Here is a 12,571-nt window from a genome sequence, read left to right on the forward strand (position 1 = left end):
CGGAGCCACCCAAGGATCCTAAAAAGTCCATTTGTGGAGATGAGCTCCTGGACTCCCGTTAAGAAGACATGTTGTCAACCTCTAGATCCCTTACATGCCTGCACTTTTCGGCTTGCTGCTGCTGCAATCCACGCGTTTTAGATCTGCATAACTCCACCTCTTTAAACACAGCACCTTCACCCCCTGCTGTTCCCACCCGCCTCAACACCGTTGGAAGGGAGGAGAACCAATTAAGGCGGGGGGTGGGGTGGAACGAGCAGCTGTCTACCCTTAGCAGGAGGGCTCCTGATTACATACCTCTCCTGCTGCTGCTGCTGGCTGTCCAGCAGCAGACTGAAGGTGGCTGCTGCTGTGCACAGGTATATAAAGGCTCAGAGCCTATTATGACACGCGCAGCCAGCGTTCCATTGCCACATTCCATCTACTGCAGGCAGGATACCTGGCTGGCTGAATGTCGCTGAGAAGCTCACAGAGACCGCCATAAGCAACAGTTTAACAGAATGCCACAGACTAATCAACCAAACTTTTTGGGTTGGGTTCTCTTTTATAGTCTGCAGGCATTAAATGAAAGAAGTCAGTGTTCCAGCAGAAGGAGACAACGTTTCAGAAAAGGCATTGTAGCAAACCAAAAAAGAAATTTTAAGCGCAGCAGAGTAACCAGCGCACATACCTGTTAGCTCAGGTGAGTTTAAAAGGCTGCTGTTGATAACAAGGGCATTTGCTAAATAGATGGTGTGTGTGCAACAATATACTGAAAGGTCAATTATATTGTGCAGCTTATCTCACCACCTGTAGTTATTTAGGTGAAAGCTCCAAAATGCTTGCCTAATATGTCTGTTTATCCAAAAGGAAGTAAAAAGGGAGAGCTAGAAAGATAGCATTGCATCACATTACATGGCAATGCAATGCACAGTTGCTGAAGTTGAACCAAAATGAGCTTGTAATCTGGCTTCTGCAACTTTGAACATGAAAAATCCAATGAGGAGAAGAAAAGCAGAGCCAAAGAGTCCATCCCAAAATCCGACAAACAAGCAAAATGAACAAAAAACATTGAATTCAATTCTTTCTGATTTTAGAAACTGCATTAAAGAAGGGGTGCACCGGTCCTGGAGATACTGCAATACCAGGTCAATGCGTGGAGTGGACAGAGCAAGCTCTTTTTCCATCTCCCTGTTCTAAAAATCCATTTAATATATGGTCCCCAGATAGGGGACGTATCAGATATTAAACTGATAAGAACAGATACTACACTTGATCTTAGCCAAAAGGCCGAGAAGCGATAACCAGAATTGGTTTCAAACTACGGAGCCACCCAAGGATCCTAAAAAGTCCATTTGTGGAGATGAGCTCCTGGACTCCCGTTAAGAAGACATGTTGTCAACCTCTAGATCCCTTACATGCCTGCACTTTTCGGCTTGCTGCTGCTGCAATCCACGCGTTTTAGATCTGCATAACTCCACCTCTTTAAACACAGCACCTTCACCCCCTGCTGTTCCCACCCGCCTCAACACCGTTGGAAGGGAGAAGAACCAATTAAGGCGGGGGGTGGGGTGGAACGAGCAGCTGTCTACCCTTAGCAGGAGGGCTCCTGATTACATACCTCTCCTGCTGCTGCTGCTGCTGGCTGTCCAGCAGCAGACTGAAGGTGGCTGCTGCTGTGCACAGGTATATAAAGGCTCAGAGCCTATTATGACACGCGCAGCCAGCGTTCCATTGCCACATTCCATCTACTGCAGGCAGGATACCTGGCTGGCTGAATGTCGCTGAGAAGCTCACAGAGACCGCCATAAGCAACAGTTTAACAGAATGCCACAGACTAATCAACCAAACTTTTTGGGTTGGGTTCTCTTTTATAGTCTGCAGGCATTAAATGAAAGAAGTCAGTGTTCCAGCAGAAGGAGACAACGTTTCAGAAAAGGCATTGTAGCAAACCAAAAAAGAAATTTTAAGCGCAGCAGAGTAACCAGCGCACATACCTGTTAGCTCAGGTGAGTTTAAAAGGCTGCTGTTGATAACAAGGGCATTTGCTAAATAGATGGTGTGTGTGCAACAATATACTGAAAGGTCAATTATATTGTGCAGCTTATCTCACCACCTGTAGTTATTTAGGTGAAAGCTCCAAAATGCTTGCCTAATATGTCTGTTTATCCAAAAGGAAGTAAAAAGGGAGAGCTAGAAAGATAGCATTGCATCACATTACATGGCAATGCAATGCACAGTTGCTGAAGTTGAACCAAAATGAGCTTGTAATCTGGCTTCTGCAACTTTGAACATGAAAAATCCAATGAGGAGAAGAAAAGCAGAGCCAAAGAGTCCATCCCAAAATCCGACAAACAAGCAAAATGAACAAAAAACATTGAATTCAATTCTTTCTGATTTTAGAAACTGCATTAAAGAAGGGGTGCACCGGTCCTGGAGATACTGCAATACCAGGTCAATGCGTGGAGTGGACAGAGCAAGCTCTTTTTCCATCTCCCTGTTCTAAAAATCCATTTAATATATGGTCCCCAGATAGGGGACGTATCAGATATTAAACTGATAAGAACAGATACTACACTTGATCTTAGCCAAAAGGCCGAGAAGCGATAACCAGAATTGGTTTCAAACTACGGAGCCACCCAAGGATCCTAAAAAGTCCATTTGTGGAGATGAGCTCCTGGACTCCCGTTAAGAAGACATGTTGTCAACCTCTAGATCCCTTACATGCCTGCACTTTTCGGCTTGCTGCTGCTGCAATCCACGCGTTTTAGATCTGCATAACTCCACCTCTTTAAACACAGCACCTTCACCCCCTGCTGTTCCCACCCGCCTCAACACCGTTGGAAGGGAGGAGAACCAATTAAGGCGGGGGGTGGGGTGGAACGAGCAGCTGTCTACCCTTAGCAGGAGGGCTCCTGATTACATACCTCTCCTGCTGCTGCTGCTGCTGGCTGTCCAGCAGCAGACTGAAGGTGGCTGCTGCTGTGCACAGGTATATAAAGGCTCAGAGCCTATTATGACACGCGCAGCCAGCGTTCCATTGCCACATTCCATCTACTGCAGGCAGGATACCTGGCTGGCTGAATGTCGCTGAGAAGCTCACAGAGACCGCCATAAGCAACAGTTTAACAGAATGCCACAGACTAATCAACCAAACTTTTTGGGTTGGGTTCTCTTTTATAGTCTGCAGGCATTAAATGAAAGAAGTCAGTGTTCCAGCAGAAGGAGACAACGTTTCAGAAAAGGCATTGTAGCAAACCAAAAAAGAAATTTTAAGCGCAGCAGAGTAACCAGCGCACATACCTGTTAGCTCAGGTGAGTTTAAAAGGCTGCTGTTGATAACAAGGGCATTTGCTAAATAGATGGTGTGTGTGCAACAATATACTGAAAGGTCAATTATATTGTGCAGCTTATCTCACCACCTGTAGTTATTTAGGTGAAAGCTCCAAAATGCTTGCCTAATATGTCCGTTTATCCAAAAGGAAGTAAAAAGGGAGAGCTAGAAAGATAGCATTGCATCACATTACATGGCAATGCAATGCACAGTTGCTGAAGTTGAACCAAAATGAGCTTGTAATCTGGCTTCTGCAACTTTGAACATGAAAAATCCAATGAGGAGAAGAAAAGCAGAGCCAAAGAGTCCATCCCAAAATCCGACAAACAAGCAAAATGAACAAAAAACATTGAATTCAATTCTTTCTGATTTTAGAAACTGCATTAAAGAAGGGGTGCACCGGTCCTGGAGATACTGCAATACCAGGTCAATGCGTGGAGTGGACAGAGCAAGCTCTTTTTCCATCTCCCTGTTCTAAAAATCCATTTAATATATGGTCCCCAGATAGGGGACGTATCAGATATTAAACTGATAAGAACAGATACTACACTTGATCTTAGCCAAAAGGCCGAGAAGCGATAACCAGAATTGGTTTCAAACTACGGAGCCACCCAAGGATCCTAAAAAGTCCATTTGTGGAGATGAGCTCCTGGACTCCCGTTAAGAAGACATGTTGTCAACCTCTAGATCCCTTACATGCCTGCACTTTTCGGCTTGCTGCTGCTGCAATCCACGCGTTTTAGATCTGCATAACTCCACCTCTTTAAACACAGCACCTTCACCCCCTGCTGTTCCCACCCGCCTCAACACCGTTGGAAGGGAGGAGAACCAATTAAGGCGGGGGGTGGGGTGGAACGAGCAGCTGTCTACCCTTAGCAGGAGGGCTCCTGATTACATACCTCTCCTGCTGCTGCTGCTGCTGGCTGTCCAGCAGCAGACTGAAGGTGGCTGCTGCTGTGCACAGGTATATAAAGGCTCAGAGCCTATTATGACACGCGCAGCCAGCGTTCCATTGCCACATTCCATCTACTGCAGGCAGGATATCTGGCTGGCTGAATGTCGCTGAGAAGCTCACAGAGACCGCCATAAGCAACAGTTTAACAGAATGCCACAGACTAATCAACCAAACTTTTTGGGTTGGGTTCTCTTTTATAGTCTGCAGGCATTAAATGAAAGAAGTCAGTGTTCCAGCAGAAGGAGACAACGTTTCAGAAAAGGCATTGTAGCAAACCAAAAAAGAAATTTTAAGCGCAGCAGAGTAACCAGCGCACATACCTGTTAGCTCAGGTGAGTTTAAAAGGCTGCTGTTGATAACAAGGGCATTTGCTAAATAGATGGTGTGTGTGCAACAATATACTGAAAGGTCAATTATATTGTGCAGCTTATCTCACCACCTGTAGTTATTTAGGTGAAAGCTCCAAAATGCTTGCCTAATATGTCTGTTTATCCAAAAGGAAGTAAAAAGGGAGAGCTAGAAAGATAGCATTGCATCACATTACATGGCAATGCAATGCACAGTTGCTGAAGTTGAACCAAAATGAGCTTGTAATCTGGCTTCTGCAACTTTGAACATGAAAAATCCAATGAGGAGAAGAAAAGCAGAGCCAAAGAGTCCATCCCAAAATCCGACAAACAAGCAAAATGAACAAAAAACATTGAATTCAATTCTTTCTGATTTTAGAAACTGCATTAAAGAAGGGGTGCACCGGTCCTGGAGATACTCCAATACCAGGTCAATGCGTGGAGTGGACAGAGCAAGCTCTTTTTCCATCTCCCTGTTCTAAAAATCCATTTAATATATGGTCCCCAGATAGCGGACGTATCAGATATTAAACTGATAAGAACAGATACTACACTTGATCTTAGCCAAAAGGCCGAGAAGCGATAACCAGAATTGGTTTCAAACTACGGAGCCACCCAAGGATCCTAAAAAGTCCATTTGTGGAGATGAGCTCCTGGACTCCCGTTAAGAAGACATGTTGTCAACCTCTAGATCCCTTACATGCCTGCACTTTTCGGCTTGCTGCTGCTGCAATCCACGCGTTTTAGATCTGCATAACTCCACCTCTTTAAACACAGCACCTTCACCCCCTGCTGTTCCCACCCGCCTCAACACCGTTGGAAGGGAGGAGAACCAATTAAGGCGGGGGGTGGGGTGGAACGAGCAGCTGTCTACCCTTAGCAGGAGGGCTCCTGATTACATACCTCTCCTGCTGCTGCTGCTGCTGGCTGTCCAGCAGCAGACTGAAGGTGGCTGCTGCTGTGCACAGGTATATAAAGGCTCAGAGCCTATTATGACCCGCGCAGCCAGCGTTCCATTGCCACATTCCATCTACTGCAGGCAGGATACCTGGCTGGCTGAATGTCGCTGAGAAGCTCACAGAGACCGCCATAAGCAACAGTTTAACAGAATGCCACAGACTAATCAACCAAACTTTTTGGGTTGGGTTCTCTTTTATAGTCTGCAGGCATTAAATGAAAGAAGTCAGTGTTCCAGCAGAAGGAGACAACGTTTCAGAAAAGGCATTGTAGCAAACCAAAAAAGAAATTTTAAGCGCAGCAGAGTAACCAGCGCACATACCTGTTAGCTCAGGTGAGTTTAAAAGGCTGCTGTTGATAACAAGGGCATTTGCTAAATAGATGGTGTGTGTGCAACAATATACTGAAAGGTCAATTATATTGTGCAGCTTATCTCACCACCTGTAGTTATTTAGGTGAAAGCTCCAAAATGCTTGCCTAATATGTCTGTTTATCCAAAAGGAAGTAAAAAGGGAGAGCTAGAAAGATAGCATTGCATCACATTACATGGCAATGCAATGCACAGTTGCTGAAGTTGAACCAAAATGAGCTTGTAATCTGGCTTCTGCAACTTTGAACATGAAAAATCCAATGAGGAGAAGAAAAGCAGAGCCAAAGAGTCCATCCCAAAATCCGACAAACAAGCAAAATGAACAAAAAACATTGAATTCAATTCTTTCTGATTTTAGAAACTGCATTAAAGAAGGGGTGCACCGGTCCTGGAGATACTGCAATACCAGGTCAATGCGTGGAGTGGACAGAGCAAGCTCTTTTTCCATCTCCCTGTTCTAAAAATCCATTTAATATATGGTCCCCAGATAGGGGACGTATCAGATATTAAACTGATAAGAACAGATACTACACTTGATCTTAGCCAAAAGGCCGAGAAGCGATAACCAGAATTGGTTTCAAACTACGGAGCCACCCAAGGATCCTAAAAAGTCCATTTGTGGAGATGAGCTCCTGGACTCCCGTTAAGAAGACATGTTGTCAACCTCTAGATCCCTTACATGCCTGCACTTTTCGGCTTGCTGCTGCTGCAATCCACGCGTTTTAGATCTGCATAACTCCACCTCTTTAAACACAGCACCTTCACCCCCTGCTGTTCCCACCCGCCTCAACACCGTTGGAAGGGAGGAGAACCAATTAAGGCGGGGGGTGGGGTGGAACGAGCAGCTGTCTACCCTTAGCAGGAGGGCTCCTGATTACATACCTCTCCTGCTGCTGCTGCTGCTGGCTGTCCAGCAGCAGACTGAAGGTGGCTGCTGCTGTGCACAGGTATATAAAGGCTCAGAGCCTATTATGACACGCGCAGCCAGCGTTCCATTGCCACATTCCATCTACTGCAGGCAGGATACCTGGCTGGCTGAATGTCGCTGAGAAGCTCACAGAGACCGCCATAAGCAACAGTTTAACAGAATGCCACAGACTAATCAACCAAACTTTTTGGGTTGGGTTCTCTTTTATAGTCTGCAGGCATTAAATGAAAGAAGTCAGTGTTCCAGCAGAAGGAGACAACGTTTCAGAAAAGGCATTGTAGCAAACCAAAAAAGAAATTTTAAGCGCAGCAGAGTAACCAGCGCACATACCTGTTAGCTCAGGTGAGTTTAAAAGGCTGCTGTTGATAACAAGGGCATTTGCTAAATAGATGGTGTGTGTGCAACAATATACTGAAAGGTCAATTATATTGTGCAGCTTATCTCACCACCTGTAGTTATTTAGGTGAAAGCTCCAAAATGCTTGCCTAATATGTCTGTTTATCCAAAAGGAAGTAAAAAGGGAGAGCTAGAAAGATAGCATTGCATCACATTACATGGCAATGCAATGCACAGTTGCTGAAGTTGAACCAAAATGAGCTTGTAATCTGGCTTCTGCAACTCTGAACATGAAAAATCCAATGAGGAGAAGAAAAGCAGAGCCAAAGAGTCCATCCCAAAATCCGACAAACAAGCAAAATGAACAAAAAACATTGAATTCAATTCTTTCTGATTTTAGAAACTGCATTAAAGAAGGGGTGCACCGGTCCTGGAGATACTGCAATACCAGGTCAATGCGTGGAGTGGACAGAGCAAGCTCTTTTTCCATCTCCCTGTTCTAAAAATCCATTTAATATATGGTCCCCAGATAGGGGACGTATCAGATATTAAACTGATAAGAACAGATACTACACTTGATCTTAGCCAAAAGGCCGAGAAGCGATAACCAGAATTGGTTTCAAACTACGGAGCCACCCAAGGATCCTAAAAAGTCCATTTGTGGAGATGAGCTCCTGGACTCCCGTTAAGAAGACATGTTGTCAACCTCTAGATCCCTTACATGCCTGCACTTTTCGGCTTGCTGCTGCTGCAATCCACGCGTTTTAGATCTGCATAACTCCACCTCTTTAAACACAGCACCTTCACCCCCTGCTGTTCCCACCCGCCTCAACACCGTTGGAAGGGAGGAGAACCAATTAAGGCGGGGGGTGGGGTGGAACGAGCAGCTGTCTACCCTTAGCAGGAGGGCTCCTGATTACATACCTCTCCTGCTGCTGCTGCTGCTGGCTGTCCAGCAGCAGACTGAAAGTGGCTGCTGCTGTGCACAGGTATATAAAGGCTCAGAGCCTATTATGACACGCGCAGCCAGCGTTCCATTGCCACATTCCATCTACTGCAGGCAGGATACCTGGCTGGCTGAATGTCGCTGAGAAGCTCACAGAGACCGCCATAAGCAACAGTTTAACAGAATGCCACAGACTAATCAACCAAACTTTTTGGGTTGGGTTCTCTTTTATAGTCTGCAGGCATTAAATGAAAGAAGTCAGTGTTCCAGCAGAAGGAGACAACGTTTCAGAAAAGGCATTGTAGCAAACCAAAAAAGAAATTTTAAGCGCAGCAGAGTAACCAGCGCACATACCTGTTAGCTCAGGTGAGTTTAAAAGGCTGCTGTTGATAACAAGGGCATTTGCTAAATAGATGGTGTGTGTGCAACAATATACTGAAAGGTCAATTATATTGTGCAGCTTATCTCACCACCTGTAGTTATTTAGGTGAAAGCTCCAAAATGCTTGCCTAATATGTCTGTTTATCCAAAAGGAAGTAAAAAGGGAGAGCTAGAAAGATAGCATTGCATCACATTACATGGCAATGCAATGCACAGTTGCTGAAGTTGAACCAAAATGAGCTTGTAATCTGGCTTCTGCAACTTTGAACATGAAAAATCCAATGAGGAGAAGAAAAGCAGAGCCAAAGAGTCCATCCCAAAATCCGACAAACAAGCAAAATGAACAAAAAACATTGAATTCAATTCTTTCTGATTTTAGAAACTGCATTAAAGAAGGGGTGCACCGGTCCTGGAGATACTGCAATACCAGGTCAATGCGTGGAGTGGACAGAGCAAGCTCTTTTTCCATCTCCCTGTTCTAAAAATCCATTTAATATATGGTCCCCAGATAGGGGACGTATCAGATATTAAACTGATAAGAACAGATTTTTTTTTTTTTTTTTCTCCTCAGACGAGGAAATTCCACAGTCTATGGAAACCAGACAAAGGAAAATTCCATCAAAACAGCTGCGTCAAATCCAATACGCAATTTGCTGTCCCCATCATCATCGGAAATATTTATTTCATATTTCAAAACAACAATAACAAAAATCAAGAGGTACTAACAATATATCTCCACTTTTTAACTTTCCATATTCCCTCCGCATCCACTTCCCCTCTCCTCTTTTTGTCCCATAGGAAACACACATACATCTTCCCCAAAATCACCTTCACACTATCCTTTACAGCAATTTCCTTCCTTTTAAACACATACACATTCCTCACATCCCATAACACTTCCTTTATACATGCAAGCATCAACCACAAGACTCTTTCCTTCGTCCCATCACATATTCCCAAACCAAACATAAACAACTCAAAAGACAACAAATTCACACCACACAATTCTTTACACAAAGGCCCCATTCTCCCAATCACATCTCTAGCATACTGGCAATTCCAAAAAACATGCAACACACTTTCCCTTCCACCACAGCCATTTCTTGGACACATTTCACTCCTCACCAAACCTCTATTCCTCTGAAACTCTCTCACAGGTAATACTCCATGTAAAGACTGCCACACCACCTCACTCTGTTTGTTGGTCATACCACTCATCCGCACTTTCTTGCAAACCTTCTGCACATCACCACCCCTAACCATATTTATTCCACATTCTACCTCTCTACATTCAATCATCCTATACACAGCCTTCTTATTCTCCAGCAATCTCACATCTGCATCACACAGTTCATACCTCACCAAAAACTTATAAACCCACACATACCATACAGGCACCTCAAAAGCAATCGGACATCGCAAATCCCTTTCTCGCCACTTTAAACGAAACAAATACGCTCCAAATAAATACCTACACATAGATGAAAACTTTCCATCCGCCCTAATCACTTTCAAAACAAACACAACGATATTCACACCAAAAAACACGTCCAAATTCGGAAAACCCAAACCACCTTTTTCCACTCTTTTAACCAAAATTTCTCTCCTAGCTCTCTCCATTTTCGAGTTCCACAAAAAAACAAATAAAATTCTATTCAAGCTTCTCATACACATATATCCTGGTGGAAATACTACCGCAATATATAAAAATATTGGCAACACCACACTCTTAACAATTAAAATCTTCCCAAAAAAGGATAAACTCCACAATTTCCAAAAATTCAACTTCTGCTCAACTTTTCCTTTCGCATCATCCCAACTTTCTTTCCCATCCAAACTCTCTGAAAACTTCACACCCAACACTTTAATAGGTCCATTCACTACATTCACACCTACATCCCTACTTAAACTTCCGCCTCCAAAACCCTTACACTCACTCTTTTCCCAATTCACTTTAAACGCAGATGCACCACAAAAAATAGACACTAACAACTTCACCCGCCTCACCGAACATTCAGAATCACATAATACACACACGTCATCCATATAACCACTCACCTTCCATTCTTTTCCTCCACCTCCCGGCACTTGCACACCACGAATTACCTTATCTTTCCTCAGCATACACAACAATGGCTCAATTGCACAAATAAATGCTACAGGGGACAAAGGACACCCCTGTCGCACACCCGAAAGCACATTCACTTTCCTACCCACATACCCATTCATTAAAACACAGCTATAAACACCCGCATACAAACTTCTCACTCGCCCAACAAAATCAGCCGGAAAACCCATTTTTAACAACACTCTGAACAAAAAACCATGCGACAACCTATCATAAGCCTTTTCAAAATCCAAACTTAACAAAAATACACTCTTCTTACGACCCATGCAATCCCATAGACAATCTCTTAACATACACACACACTCATGAATCCGCCTCCCAGGTACCGCACAACACTGCTCATCCCCAATCACACTCTCTATAACATCACGCATCCTATTAGCCATAAGTTTTGCATAGATTTTATAATCACAATTAAGTAAAGTTATTGGCCTCCAATTCCTCAGACTTTTCAAATCCCCTTTCTTAGGAATCAACACAACCATACCTGCACGCATACTCTCAGTCACCTCCATGTTTCCCCACATATACTTACATACATCCACAAAGTCCTTACCAATCACACCCCACATCACACGATAAAATTCTACTGGGAGGCCATCCTCCCCCGGCGTCTTATTCAAAGCCATACTACACATAACCTTCCATACCTCATCACCAGTCACCTCACCCATCACTCTCTCTCTTTCTGCTTCACTCAACTTACTCTCTAACACACTCAAAACATCATTCTCCAAACATTCATCCCTCTGTTTCACTGCATACAGATCCTCATAAAACTTAGCCACCTCTTCACACATATCCTCTCCACTCACCTCACTTCCATCTGCTCCATACACCACGCTCATACTCTGTTTCTTTCCAAAAACTTTTTTAAAGAAAAACCGAGAACATTTCTCATCCTGCTCCATCTTATCAATCTTTGCCCTAAACACTATGCTTCTCCCTCTCTCCAACAAAAACTCACTAATCTCCTTTTTAACCTCTAAAATATCCTCCTCCACCTCAACTCCTCCTTCCCTTAACTTATACAAAACGCTCAACCGCGCGTTCAGTTTAACAAAACTCTCTCTTTTAATTGCTGCATACTTGTATCCTAAATTTTTAAAGAACATTTTTGTTTGTTTCTTCACCCAGTCCCACCACTCACAAACATTCCCAAACTCATTTTTATGCTTACACCATTCTTCATACCGCCTTTCATACTCCTTTCTCACATCTTCATTCTCTAACAGTTTAACATTTAACTTCCACAATCCTCTCCCAAACACTCCATCAACTTTTATATCCAACTCACACAACATACACACATGATCTGAAAAAAGAACGTTTTCCTGCCTATAATTAACAGAAACCATATTTTTAGAAATAAAACAATAATCCAATCTGGATTGTACCCTACCACTCTCAGAAAAGAAAGTGTTCAACAAAGGATTCATGTTACACACGCGCTGCATATCACACAACCCAAAATCATTCACTAACTCCAATAATGCTTTCCCAGACACATCCACATTCACTCTCCCCACATCACAGTTCATATCACCCACAATTACCACAGGTATTCTTCCTGGAACAAAAAGCTTAATTTTTTCAAATAAATTTTTGCGCTCATTTTTTTCAACTGGCGCATAAACATTAATAACACAAAACTTTACATTCTTGTATACAAAATTAGCAAGGATACATCTCCCCACCTCAATAACCAAATAATCACTCAAAACAACCTCCCTTCCTTTAACCAAAATACCCACACCATCATTCTTATTACATGCACTCCCCGACCACACAGACGCTCCATAAGACCATTCATCCCCTTTCACACCATCCACTACCCCACATTCTTGTAAACAAAAAATAGATGCATTTTGCATAGCTAAAAACTCAAAAATAGCAGCTCTTCTTACTTT

At 43.4% G+C, this 12,571-nt stretch overlaps 7 non-coding genes across 7 annotated transcripts; all 7 read right to left on the reverse strand.

Moving 5' to 3' along the window:
• Positions 1 to 1,090: 1,090 nt before the first annotated feature.
• On the reverse strand, positions 1,091 to 1,281 carry LOC141151394 (U2 spliceosomal RNA). The gene has a single exon (XR_012247078.1). It is a non-coding gene; the product is annotated as a U2 spliceosomal RNA (small nuclear RNA).
• Positions 1,282 to 2,396: 1,115 nt separating this feature from the next.
• On the reverse strand, positions 2,397 to 2,587 carry LOC141151395 (U2 spliceosomal RNA). The gene has a single exon (XR_012247079.1). It is a non-coding gene; the product is annotated as a U2 spliceosomal RNA (small nuclear RNA).
• Positions 2,588 to 3,702: 1,115 nt separating this feature from the next.
• On the reverse strand, positions 3,703 to 3,893 carry LOC141151396 (U2 spliceosomal RNA). The gene has a single exon (XR_012247080.1). It is a non-coding gene; the product is annotated as a U2 spliceosomal RNA (small nuclear RNA).
• Positions 3,894 to 5,008: 1,115 nt separating this feature from the next.
• LOC141150119 (U2 spliceosomal RNA) lies at positions 5,009 to 5,199 on the reverse strand. Its single transcript, XR_012246389.1, has one exon. It is a non-coding gene; the product is annotated as a U2 spliceosomal RNA (small nuclear RNA).
• Positions 5,200 to 6,314: 1,115 nt separating this feature from the next.
• LOC141151398 (U2 spliceosomal RNA) lies at positions 6,315 to 6,505 on the reverse strand. The gene has a single exon (XR_012247082.1). It is a non-coding gene; the product is annotated as a U2 spliceosomal RNA (small nuclear RNA).
• A 1,115-nt stretch (positions 6,506 to 7,620) lies between these two features.
• Positions 7,621 to 7,811, reverse strand: LOC141151399 (U2 spliceosomal RNA). The gene has a single exon (XR_012247083.1). It is a non-coding gene; the product is annotated as a U2 spliceosomal RNA (small nuclear RNA).
• Positions 7,812 to 8,926: 1,115 nt separating this feature from the next.
• On the reverse strand, positions 8,927 to 9,114 carry LOC141150605 (U2 spliceosomal RNA). The gene has a single exon (XR_012246759.1). It is a non-coding gene; the product is annotated as a U2 spliceosomal RNA (small nuclear RNA).
• Between the last annotated feature and the right edge of the window lie 3,457 nt (positions 9,115 to 12,571).

Source organism: Phyllobates terribilis, unplaced genomic scaffold (assembly GCF_046119375.1).
Source record: "Phyllobates terribilis strain yellow unplaced genomic scaffold, ASM4611937v1 Scaffold_5__5_contigs__length_657084704, whole genome shotgun sequence".
NCBI lineage: Eukaryota > Metazoa > Chordata > Amphibia > Anura > Dendrobatidae > Phyllobates > Phyllobates terribilis.